General features: G+C 33.1%; 1 protein-coding gene across 2 annotated transcripts in view; it reads right to left on the reverse strand.

Annotated features, from left to right (window-relative positions):
- The window catches only part of LOC145252676 (carbonic anhydrase 2-like), a 242,182-nt gene extending 237,252 nt beyond the window's left edge, over positions 1 to 4,930 (reverse strand). The window contains exon 1 of one of the 2 annotated variants that reach the window (XM_080112487.1): positions 4,526 to 4,930. The gene's annotated coding sequence lies outside the window, so the exon portion shown is untranslated. The remainder of the gene's footprint in view (positions 1 to 4,525) is intronic. The other variant, XM_080112490.1, reaches the window with a different exon arrangement.
- Between the last annotated feature and the right edge of the window lie 9,033 nt (positions 4,931 to 13,963).

The raw sequence follows: 13,963 nt of genomic DNA on the forward strand, positions 1-13,963 counted from the left end.
GTCTTTCTGATAGTAATTTCTAAGATTAATCTATTAAAAAATACAATTTATATAGAAATTTATTTCACAAGATTTTGTGTAGACACTTTCTATACCTGTAAAAAATAAAATATAATAATGTAGAGAAAGGGAGAGAGAATAAGGCTTTTCTTTTCTCTCTTTTTTTGTTACCTCTTTTCCTCTGTCCTCTATAAACGGAATCAGTCTTGGAAGCAGTACAGCAACCATCATCGCCGTCATACAGTGTTAATACGGCTTGATTGTTGTAGTAGTAGTAGTAGTAGTAGTAGTAGTAGTAGTAGTAGTAGTAGTAGGGCTATAAATTGCGACGACCGCAGTTTTAAAGGAAGGCAAAGCAACGGTGGACGACAACACGACGGCATTCGTGACAGGCATCACCAAACATCGTCCCATTACTTTTACACAGAAAGAGAGAGAGAGAGAGAGAGAGAGAGACAGACAGACAGACAGACAGACAGACAGAGAATGAGAGAGGGAAAGAGAGAGAAAAAGACGATAGAGCGTTTAAGGTTTAATATCATTTTTTTACGTAGGACTAAAAATGTTCTTATACTTTTTCGTCTTTCTGGTAGCAACTTACACGGATAATTTATTAAAAAATAAAATTTATATTAAATTTTCTTTCGCAAGCTTTTGTGTAGATCTTTTTATACTGATTATCTCAATAAACACAAATCTTGACAACTTTACATTTTTACAATTCTTAGACTTTTTATGATTTTGATAGTAACTCATGATTAGAATATGAATAAGCTGATATTTGAAACTTTACAAAAAGTAATAGGAGATAACTCGATTCGTGAGGTTTATTCGAATTTGAAACGTTTGAAGCCAAAACAACGCATTATTACAAAATAACAGATATTTATTTTGTTTGAAATTTATATTGAAATTTATAAATATATTTCGAAGATACACTCCATCATCAGTATGTCTTTCTTTCTTTTTTTGCCATATTGTTGTCCGAGCATAGAATCAGTAGAAGTCCGTTTGTTATTTTTACGGTAATATTTTCAAATGTCGGAACGGTGTGTTGGTCACGCGGAATTCACGTTAGGGCTTGTGTTCCTTGATAGAGGCGCTGGTTGAGTTTTAATAAAATAAATACGTATTAGATACGTTTGAAGCCAACACAACGCGTTATTACAAAATAAACAGATATACACAGATATAAAAAAAGAAAGAAAGATGATGGAGTGTATCTTCGAAATATATTTATTAATTTCAATATAAATTTCAAACAAAATAAATATCTGTTTACTTTGTAATAATGCGTTGTTTTGGCTTCAAACGTATCTAATACGTATTTATTTTATTCAAACTCAACCAGCGCCTCTATCAAGGAATACAAACCCTAAAGAAAACATGTACTTGTTTCAGATATTTAAGAGGGAGGGTCATGGAGTCAATCCCGAAAATGGTTGAATCAGTTTACGACCACAATATTGCTTTATTTCATATATATTTTTTAAAGTGTGGGGGTAATATAGTCAGTCCCGGAAATGGTTGAAGTAGTTTACGACCACAATATTGCTTTATTTCATATATATTTTTTAAAGTGTGGGGGTAATATAGTCAGTCCCGGAAATGGTTGAAGTAGTTTACGACCACAATATTGCTTTATTTCATATATATTTTTTAAAGTGTGGGGGTAATATAGTCAGTCCCGGAAATGGTTGAAGTAGTTTACGACCACAATATTGCTTTATTTCATATATATTTTTTAAAGTGTGGGGGTAATATAGTCAGTCCCGGAAATGGTTGAAGTAGTTTACGACCACAATATTGCTTTATTTCATATATATTTTTTAAAGTGTGGGGGTAATATAGTCAGTCCCGGAAATGGTTGAAGTAGTTTACGACCACAATATTGCTTTATTTCATATATATTTTTTAAAGTGTGGGGGTAATATAGTCAGTCCCGGAAATGGTTGAAGTAGTTTACGACCACAATATTGCTTTATTTCATATATATTTTTTAAAGTGTGGGGGTAATATAGTCAGTCCCGGAAATGGTTGAAGTAGTTTACGACCACAATATTGCTTTATTTCATATATATTTTTTAAAGTGTGGGGGTAATATAGTCAGTCCCGGAAATGGTTGAAGTAGTTTACGACCACAATATTGCTTTATTTCATATATATTTTTTAAAGTGTGGGGGTAATATAGTCAGTCCCGGAAATGGTTGAAGTAGTTTACGACCACAATATTGCTTTATTTCATATATATTTTTTAAAGTGTGGGGGTAATATAGTCAGTCCCGGAAATGGTTGAAGTAGTTTACGATCTCAAAATGACTTTATTTCATATATATTTTTAAGACAGGGATTGGAATATAGAGTCTATCCTCGAAATGGCTGAGACAGTTTACGATTTCAATAGTACTTTATTTCTAAGAAATTTTTAAGAGAAGTGGGATTATGGAGTCAGTCTCAGAAATGGCTGAAGCAGTTTACGATCCCAAAATTACTTTATTTCATATATATTTTTGAGAGAGGGAATGAAATATGAAGTCAATCAAAGCAAATGGCTAAAGCAGTTTACGATTTCAAAATTACATTATTTCATGTAAATTTGTAACAGTGGGAGGATGATATAGAGTCAATCTTGGAAATGATTGAAGCAGTCTACGATCTCAAAATTATTTTATTTCATACATATTGTTGGTGCTGTGTGAAGGTCAACTGGGCCAGTTTCTGATGAGGTTCTGAATTTTCAATGTTATGATCCGGAAATGACGTCACTGTGGTTGTGGTGGTGGGTAGAAAAAAGCATGATCATTTTGCTTTTAAAAGTATCCAGGAGGTATCCAGGGATTCATATATGTATTTACATTACCACTCTGAGAGTAGGTAAAATTATTTTAAATATGTGGTGTGCATTATCTGTCCTATTAAAAGAAAAACTATTTCATATACGTGCTGTAACTTTCCTGTCCTAGGAAAGGTACAATTATTTCATACATATGTTGTGTACTACCCGTCTTAGGGTAGGTAAAATATGCTTTTGCTTGAAATAACTAATAATACATAGACATAAAAATCCTCTATACTAAGAATAATAGGTATGTTAAAAATCAACTTCAATTTCCTCATTAGTATTAATATTAATAAAATAAAGTAAAATGTTTATAAGAAGGATTGTTTCCGATTGTGGTTAAGGGAATAAATCAGAAATGGCCAATGCAGTTTACAATTTGAAAGCTGCGAGAAAACTAAAAATGTAGAAAACATTAAAGCATACGAGTGCAAAACCGAAATGAAATTTGGAATCAGGTTAAGGTAAGGATAGGATTTAGTAAATTAGTCTCTTTATTCTCTTCGCCAAGAAAATAAAGTTTGAAAAAGACTTCTTTAAAAATGAAGCTTATACATTTACTTTATACATTATTATTACTTTATACATTATTAAATTAATTAATTAATAATCTTAACACAAGAGATAACTGCTCTGAATCTTAAGTAAATAAAAAATAAAAATGTCGTTTCATTTAATGTTGATAACAATTGACTGTTCGCTGATGGCTGAACCATCTCATCTGTTTTGTAAATCAAAGTCAGAAACATCCGTGTCGATATGGGTCTCCTCCTAAAAAGTACCTGAAAATTCCTAGATATTCTTGTAAAAAAATAAATGCAAGGTTATGCCAGCAACATTTTCATCGTAAAAAAGTTATTACTGTGATTGATATAAAGTTTTGTTTTCAATTAGATTCCGAGACAGACAGACAGAGAAACAGTAAATGTTATATAGACTGATTTACAAAAAATATGATGGTTTGGTCCCAGAATGCATGTTAAGTTAGACATGGAGTCAGTTTAACGCGAAGGAAAATCAAATTCCCCCGAAATGGGGGCAATCTAAAAAGTTATAAAAGTATCCGTGATTGATCTCGTCGACATTTTCCAGTATGGATGCCTTAAGCGGACAGAGATAACCCAATTCCCCTTCACAAAAGAGAAGGTAATTCTTGACTGAACTGAACCATAGTTCAGTCTGACTTCAAAGCCGGGCTCTTGAACAAGCCAGATCCTTGTACTTTAATTTGTTAGAGAGTATTTAATTCCTTCCCACTCTGGGTACATGTGACGTAAGTCAGCGCTGAAAAGGTTTTAGCAATAGAAGAAGGTAATGCCTGAGAGGATGGACCTGCTAATCAACAAGGCATATCTAATTCAAACACAAAGCACATAGCAAGTCTTCAGCGAGTATAAGAACGTTCTAAAGTGTCACCGCCAATGTACTTATGTATCAATAATTAACCATTCTTTTCCATACACTAATTAATAAAAAATTAATAAAAAAAATTAATAAAAAAAGTAATAGAAAAAGTAATAGTAATCTCTGGAGTAAAACTAGAATAAAGATTAAAAACATTGAATAAAAAAAACTGTTCTAAAAATGCATTGATCGAGTCCCCCCCCCATTTAAATTATTCAACTAAAAACGGATGAAAAGTGGTTTAAACGTACCATAAGATGAAAAAAAAAAAAAAAAACTTACCGGAAATGGGTGTTGGAAAGCAATTTATGCGCTGTTGAGAACTTTCAGAGAGAACAGACTTGTCCGACCCGAACCGACATTACGTGTAAAAATGGTTCAAGTTGTTTTCTGTTACATTTGATTAAAGGCAGCAAGTACGGAAGTGCAGAAGTGACACAATTACCCAAGCTATGTTCTTGGCAAACAATGAAGTGAAATATGAATATTAGTGTCAGAAGACAGAACAATGTTCAAACCATGAATGTAGGGTTGGTCTTAACAAATATAATATAGCAAGATTAAAGAATATTTTCAACTGTCTCAGATTCCATATTTTCTTTCATCAAATATATTTATCATTTATTCCTTTCAACATTTCTCTTCTCCGTCCAATAGTCTCTTCTCTCTTTCTTTATCTCTTCATTTCCTTTTTTCTTCATCCCTTTATTTTCGACTCCTTCTTTCTCTCTCACACCCTCTCTCTCTCTCTTTCTCTCTCTCTTTCTCTCTCTCTCTCTCTCTCTGTTGTAGGTCACGTAACGATTATCACATTCCGCTGATTACGTTCACTAACTAACTAATAAATCTTAGAGATAGATAGAAGAGAAGTTGTGAATGAAGAAATCCTTCCCAATTATGGGTAGAAAGAAAATTGAAAAGGGAAAATGGATTATTGATATGTCAGCCAAGGTTCTTTTTGGATTTGATGAAAGTAGGAAGAACATGAAATAAAAATAACCGAAGAATGACAATTACCATTGTTAAATTGCCAAAATGGAAAAAAACTCTGAGGAATTGAGGCCGTAACAACCTCGGATAATATATTCATACATTTTTTTTCGAAAATAAGCAAGTATTTCATTCAACAGTAATCAATACATTTTTATAACACTACTACTACTACTACTACTACTACTACTACTACTACTACTACTACTACTACTACTACTACTAATAATAATAATAATAATAATAACAACAAAATAAAATTATATTAATTAATATGATGAATAGCTACACAAATTCAATCATGTTTCGATTATAAATTTCATTAGGCCATTAACTCGATTATATATATATATATATATATATATATATATATATATATATATATATATATATATATATACTTGGCTTTTAAACCCATTAATGCCTAATTAAATTGCACTAAATAATAATCATTATTAGTCAGTAACTGTGCATGGAACGGGTACCATAATTCTTAGTTGGCCGCACCTTATTATAACAAAGGCCCATGAAAAATCTCAGCAAGAAATGCCCAGTAGTTTCCGAGAAAAAGAGAAATGGGCAGATAAATAGTTAGATGTCTCCAGTAGTTTCTAGGAGAAATATAATATAATATAATATAATATAATATAATATATTAAGATATAATATAATATAATATAATATAATATATTAAGACATAATATAATATAATATGATATGTTATAATATAATATTATATAATATGATATAATATAATATGATATAATATAATATGATATAATATAATATGATATTATATAATATGATATAATATAAAATAATATGATATGATATAATATAATATAATATGATATAATAAAATATAATATGATATAATATAATATGATATAATATAATATAATATGATATAATATAATATGATATAATATAATATAATATTATATTATATTATATGATATAATATAAAATAATATGATATGATATAATATAATATAATATGATATAATAAAATATAATATGATATAATATAATATGATATAATATAATATAATATGATATAATATAATATGATATAATATTATATAATATGATATGATATAATATAATACGATATAATATGATATAATATAATATAATATGATATAATATAATATAACCTCAATCATGACTAATCTCCAAAAAAGAAACACAAATAAACCTAGAGCCCCATCCTCCAACGTAGACCCCTACTACTAGGTATCCTTCTCCAACATCAGGTGTCTACGTTCCAACCTTCCAGAGGTTGAAACACAATTACAGGAGACGAAACCGGACATATTCTTTCTAAGTGAAACTGGCATAGGGCCAACCACTTCTCTAGACGAATTCATAATTAAAGGATACTCCAACTTAATATCTAAATCTGACCCCCAAGATCGTCATGGGCATGGAATATGTGCCTACATCAAAGATGGCTTTCCATGTGGTAGGATAAGACCCTAATTTACCTTATATGTGCTTCCGGATTGCATTAGCTTACACCACTGCATTTATACTTGCCCTCTATCGCCCCCACAACAGTGGAGTTACTATCTTTAAGAGCATATCTGAGAAACATTTGCGGTGAATTCAATGTCCATAATGTGGAATGGCTGACCCATTCAAATAAAACCGATTACGAGGGAAGGTTTTGTCATGATTTTGCCATTGCCTATGACCTCACTCAGATTGTTCATGAACCGACCTGTGTGCCCGATACACCCGGTCAATATGCAAGCCTTCTAGACCTTTTTCTCACAACTTCCCCTGAGCTGTGTTCATGTTCCGTTCTATCTCCTCTGGGCTCCTCTGACCACTGTTGTAGCAGTTAAGATAAAAATTAAATGTAATAAGTCTTCAGACATACCTCTCCACCGTACTGTATATCGATACTCTATGGCTGACTGGGATAGCTTCCGTACATTCATATCTGACCTACCTCTGCATTCCATGTTTAAAAAGGATGTGTCCTCTATAATATCAGACCTGACCGAATGGTTAATTGTAGGCATGGACCGATTCATACCATCTAAAAAATTCCAGCAAAAACCTAACAGCCAGCCATGGTTCTCCCCTGAATGTGCTGCTGCAATCGCGCACAGAAATCACTTTTTCCATAGCTACCAACGTACTGAGACTAAAGCTGATTACAGGACGTCCAGCAACCACTGTAAAAGAGTAATAAAACATGCAAGAGAGCTATATGCTCAGTCTGTTAAATCCAAAGTAGTTGAGCAGCGGCTTGGTTCCCACCAGTTCTGGCAAATAACAAACAGGATCTTGAACAGAAGCGTGCGTTCTATCCCAACTATCATCAATGGACCTGGGGTCATCTCGTCAGCATCAGACAAGGCCAGACTATTTGCCAAGAACTTTGCAGCTAATTCTACCCTATGCGACAATGACCATCAACTCCCTGTATTTCCTCCTATAACAGACAACACGCTATGCAACATACAAATATCTGTGCGTGAGGTCGCCAAGCTAATCAAGAACCTTGATTCCAGTAAAGCAACTGGCCCTGATGGCATTCCAGTTATAGTGTTGAAAAAGCTCCAACAAAAACTTGCCCCCCCCCATACTTACAAAACTGTTTAAGCGTTGCCTTAAGGAGAAGTGCTTTCCAACACCCTGGAAAACCTCATCAGTATGCCCTGTATTTAAGAATTCAGGTGAAAAGTCATCTCTCAGTACAGACCAATAAGTCTCCTGTGTGTCATGAGTAAGTTGTTGGAATCCATATTAAATAAGGAAGTAGTCAACCACCTACAGAAATAACCTTCTTAGTGACACACAATATGGTTTCCGCTCTGCAAAATCTACAGCAGATGTGCTAATGGTTATATCACATAGGATTAGTGAATCTCTTGACAAAGGTTTCCTTTCCAGGGCAATTGCTCTTGACATATCAAAGGCCTTCGATAAGGTATGGCATAAGGGCCTACTTCACAAGATTTCCAGCTATAGTATTACTGGAAATGTTTTCTCAATCATTAAATCATTTCTCTCTGATAGGTTCATAAGAGTAGTGGTTAATGGGCAGAAATCAGAGGCCCACAGTATTAACGCTGGAGTCCCCCAAGGGTCAATCCTGGGCCCAACTCTCTTCCTGATCTACATCAATGATCTCCCAAAACACATACTTAAATCATTCGTTGACATCTATGCTGATGACACGACCATCTACGGTAACACATCAAAGGCCGTAAATGACAGAGTTCTCTCTAATTCTCTCTCCTCTGATCTTGAGCACGTGATACAATGGGGGAAGAGGTTGCTGGTCACTTTTAATGCATCCAAAACCAAGCTTCTTTCTTTACGTCATAAACGCTCTGATCCCCATCTGGCATCAATTGAAATGGATGGCTCTCGTCTTGGGGAGGACCCATGTTTTGACAAGCTTCTGGGTTTGACCTTTACTTCTGATCTGAAATGGAACATGTACATCAAATCTGTTGCCAGGGACGCTGGGAAAATGGTGGGATCCTTCAGAAGATATCTCACTACTAATGTAAGTCTCTATCTGCATAAAAGCCAAGTACGTCCAAGGATGAGTACTGCTGCCACATCTGGACAGGAGCTGCTAAAATAGCCTATCTTGCCTTGACAAAGTACAAAATAGATTTCGTGGTTTAGTGGGGGGTGCCCTTTTCTCTTCCCTACAACCTCTCTCCCACAGAAGAGACGTTGCGAGCCTGTCTTTGTTTTATCGTTATTTCCATGGCAGGTGCTCGTCTGAGCTCCAATCCCTCCGTCCTACCCTCGCCAATCTTTCACGAGAAACACCTGTCTGGCTGAAACTACTGTCAATAATTTTCCTCACTCTTTATCTGTGCCTAAATCCAAACGTAGATTCCATGAGCAAAGTTTCTTTCTTAGAACTGCACGCCAGTGGAACTCTCTGCCGCTTGCCTGTTTCCCACCTGACTACAACTTAAACGTCTTCAAGTCCAACATAAACTCCTGACAAACCGCCTCCTGAAGTAAGACACTCTATCAAAACCCCCAATACTAATGATTACTACAATACTATCTCATTGATTACTGTACACGCAATAACCCCTATTCCTGAGTGGCCTTTGAGCTTTGAGTGACCCCCATGTAAAAAAAATAAATATGAGATAATATAATATAATATAATATGATATGATATAATATAGTATAATATAATATGATATAATATAATATGATATGTTATAATATAATATAATATGAATCTGCAAATTACAACTCATCCAATAAGAATTAAAACCTGCAAAAACCGCATCAAACGATCGTCTTTTTATATGTATAAAACCGAGCGTGATATTGAGGCATTCTAACTTTAAGAATTGGCTTAAATGTGTGTGTTTTATTTAAAATCTGACTGATTTTTTGTATATATGAGGCGTTCAATTCCAGAAAAAATTTTTTTTTTTAATTTCCTTTTCTGCATTGCTAGTAAATGCTTTTATCTCGAATGTCTGGCTTTGACTAAAATATATCTGCAAATGTTTGATAATGCAGATAATGTTTGAATAAATTAAAAATATACCTAATAAACGGCTCTATTTACCATTTAAACTTACATCATGGATTAGTTTCTCTTCTCTCTCTCTCTCTCTCTCTCTCTATCTATCTATCTATCTATCTATATATATATATATATATATATATATATATATATATATATATATATATATATATATATATATTTGTCTTATATATATACATTATAAGTTAGTTTTAAAATACAGTGACCGGTCGTATCTTCTACAGGAGTTAATTTTTAATGATTATCTTCTTTACTAGCTGAAAGACCCGACGTTGCCCGGGATTTAATAAGGATCAACCAATGTTTCATTCTCGCATATTTTATTGTTATCGAAATCGGTAAAATCGCCAATTTTTCACTCAAATCGATTAATTGCTTATTCGAGTCGGGAACCAACCGCGTTGCAGCGGGAAAAAGCTTCACGTGCTTCCCCGGAGTAATTTAAGAGAAAATCTACTGTGTATTTTATTAAAAAAAGATTTATAAAATGGCTTGAATTCAAGTTTAAAATGTGAAATTCAAGTATCATGGTTTAATTGTGATCTAAACAGAAACGCGCCCCTGTCATATCAAAGAGTTTACTATTAATTTCATATACTGGGCCTTTTTGCTTGTGTGGTAATAAAACTTCTCAAATGCATTAGTGATGTAAAGCTGTATAAAACATTAACTTTGGTCCAAATCGTTTGTTCTTTCTTTCATCGGACTTTTCGATTATCGATACATTTGTGTGAAATTTTATTTTGGTGTCTTTAACTTCTCCCCCCCCCATTTTTGCTGATGAAGAGACTATGTTAAAATGGCAAAACTTTTGTCAAATTATTGTCAATACTTATTGTTAATTTCAATAAAAAGAGCATCGTTTACGAAACGATCATACAATCGAGTTGATTTTATTTGTTAACTTTTTTCCTTTGGAAACTGATTTTTTACTTACAATTATAAATCGTTTTTCTCAATATATATATATATATATATATATATATATATATATATATATATATATATATATATATATATATATATATATATATATATATATTAGCATGGGTGCCAGGCGTTGCCTGGGTGTTTGGGGTGTATGTTGAAAAAAAAGTGGTAGTAGAGAGGCAGGCTCGAACCCGTACTGCGAAGGAGGAAAAGAATGGAAAAAAACGTGATGTCTTTGCTGTTACGACCACCGGCAAACCAGAAGTGACGTAGGTTTAAATTAAGGCTAGACGATCAAAAAGAGGCGATGACTTTCGAAAATATCGGTGAAAAAAGCGACTCCTCCTTGTAGAAAAGGGCCGAGTTGAGGGTGAAGAATTTAATGCTTTTTTAGCCAGTTTTTTGGTATTTGTCGTCTGAAGGGTCGAGCTTCAAAACGATACTGATCTTGTGAAAATCCGTCGCCTCTGTTCAAAGTTTTAAGCAGACATGCAAACATAAATACATATATTTATAGACTGGTAGCTCAAATGTTGGACCCAAACCGATAAAAAAGCTTGCCCTATCTCTGAATACCCCTCATGTAAAATTTCAAATGTTTAGATCAGAAATTGTCTGAGTAATTTGGTAGAGACCGCAGAGGTCAATTTTGTTTAAAAAGTTGACCGTTATTATGACCCCATAACATTTATTTTTTGGGCGCAAATCAAGTTATTAAGTTAGATCCACGTCCATGTTGTTTAGACCTAAAATTGGAGGAGTTTGGTAGAGTTCTCAAAGTCAAATCGTTGAACGTTGACCCCTTAACAGCCAAATTTCTGACTGAAAACGTATTACAAAGATTTCCCCAAATCTCAGTACCCTGTATATCAAATTTTGAGTATGTAGAGTTAAAATTGACAGAGTTATTTTGTCGGGAAATGTACACAGACAGACACACACGCAGACGGACACTTTCACTTTTATAGATATACTAGCATGGGTGCCCAGCATTGCTCGGATGTTTGGAGGTGTATGTTGTGATGAGCAAAAAAAAAAGTGGTAGTACGAAGTCAGGATCAAACCCGTACTGCGAAGGAGGAAAAGAATGGAAAAAAAAACGTGACGTCTTTGCTCCTACGACAACTGTCAAACCGGAAGTGACGTAGGTTTAAATTAAGGCTTGACAATCGAAAAGAGGGGATGACTTTCGAAAATATCGGCGAAAAAACGACCCCTCCCTGTAGAAAAGTGCGCAATTGAGGGTGAAGAAATGAATGTTTTTAACCAATTTTTCGGTATTCGTCGTCTTCAAAACGATACTGATCTTGTGAAAATCCGTCGCCTCTGTCGAAAGTTTTAGGCATACATGCAAACATACATGCATTCATTTATATATTGGTAACTCAAATTTTGGACCCAAACCGATTAAAAAGCTTGACCTATCTCTGAATACCCTTCATGTAAAATTTCAAATGTTTAAACCAGAAATTAATTTGGTAGAGACCGCAGAGGTCAATTTTATTTTAAACTTTGACCCCTATTATGACCCCTTAACATTCATTGTTTGGGGCTCATATCAAGTTATTAACTTAGATCCATGTCCAAGGAACCTATATCTAAAATTTCAATTGTTTAGACCCAAAATTGTTGGAGGAGTTTGGTAGAGTTCTCAAAGGTCAAATTGTTGAACTTTGACCCTTTAACAGGCAAATTTCTGGCCGAAAAGGAATTACAAAGAGTTTTCCAAATCTCAATACGCTGTATATCAAATTTCGAGTCTGTAGAGTGAAAACTGACAGAGTTATTGTTTAGGGAAATGTACATAGACAGCCACACACACACAGACAGACAGACACTTTCACTTATATATATATATATATATACATATATATATGTGTGTATATATATATATATATATATATATATATATATATATATGTGTGTGTGTGTGTGTGTGTGTGTGTGTGTGTGTGTGTGTGTGTGTGAAAGTTCTAGTGAACTATAAGTTCATGCTAAGAAACAGTACTGGTGGCGTAATTGGATTTCTTGCTTCCAATAAGCTAACCCAGTTATACGTTCTCATTGGTAAAATGTAATTACAAATAAATAAATTATATACAGCATTTCCCTGGAGTGACTCATGTCTTTAAATACAAGGCTAATTTCTAACTCATGTTTTTGTTTTATCCCATCTGAAAAGGCCAATCTAACAATGTTCACCTTTGTCTTTCTTTTGCATTTGCGTTCTCTTGACTTCAAAACGCATAAAACGAAACTTTACCGGATGCATTTTTACATCCGTTTTTTTTCAAACTATTTAATCATATTGATTTTTATGCACACATATATATATACTGCATAAGTGCAATTAAGTAATAAATTAATCTCTTTAAGTTTTGCAATTTCTCTTACTCATGTTTATCTTCCAAGAATCAAACGTTTAAAATGAACACAAAGTTTTAAAGTCGACAATCAACACTCACACTCTGCATGGTGAAAATATATAATAAAATCTTATATATAATGATATAAGGTGTTGATTGTCATGTTTCTGACTAATTCCTATCATAATTGCTATAGCCATCATACTATGGCTGATGTGCCCTCCGAACTTTTTTAAATGCCTTTTGTCGGCATCAATTATTTTCCGAGAAACATAACTAATGTGAATACGAAAATCTAATCCATGGAAATGATATCCAACAAAAAGTAAGATTTTATTTAGACGAATGCTTCATGAATTAATATTAAGTAATTACACAACTAACTACCTAATTAACTACTTACTAATTATTATATATCAGCTACTTAAGTTTTTTTTTTAATACGGAAATTTTTGTTTATCACAAAATAAAATTGTAACGATACAAGCATTGTCTTTCAATTCATCAAACTCTATGGTTATTTCTTTTTCAAATGTATTACTATCTATCGAATATAATACACTTTTCCAACACGCTCCAACATGCATCGTCGGAACCATTACTCAGTAATCTCTTTCGTTCTGTCCTTCTTGATGTATAAAATATTAACTACTATTAGCTATTTGCTGGTACCTATTGTTGAGATATAACTTTTAAAAAATCTTACTTTAAAATATATAATTTTATTATAAAATTAAACTTCACCTCAGTGCATCCTGGTTAATTTGTAAACAAGTCATCCATTTTTATTTTTTAGTTAATAGTTGAAGAAATAAAGAATTTTATGTATAATTTTTATATATGCATTTTATAGGAAATAAATTTAAATATCCACACGCGTAA

The sequence above is a fragment of the Euprymna scolopes genome, chromosome 29, assembly GCF_053919585.1.
Source record: "Euprymna scolopes isolate OS-2025 chromosome 29, ASM5391958v1, whole genome shotgun sequence".
Taxonomy (NCBI): Eukaryota; Metazoa; Mollusca; class Cephalopoda; order Sepiida; family Sepiolidae; genus Euprymna; species Euprymna scolopes.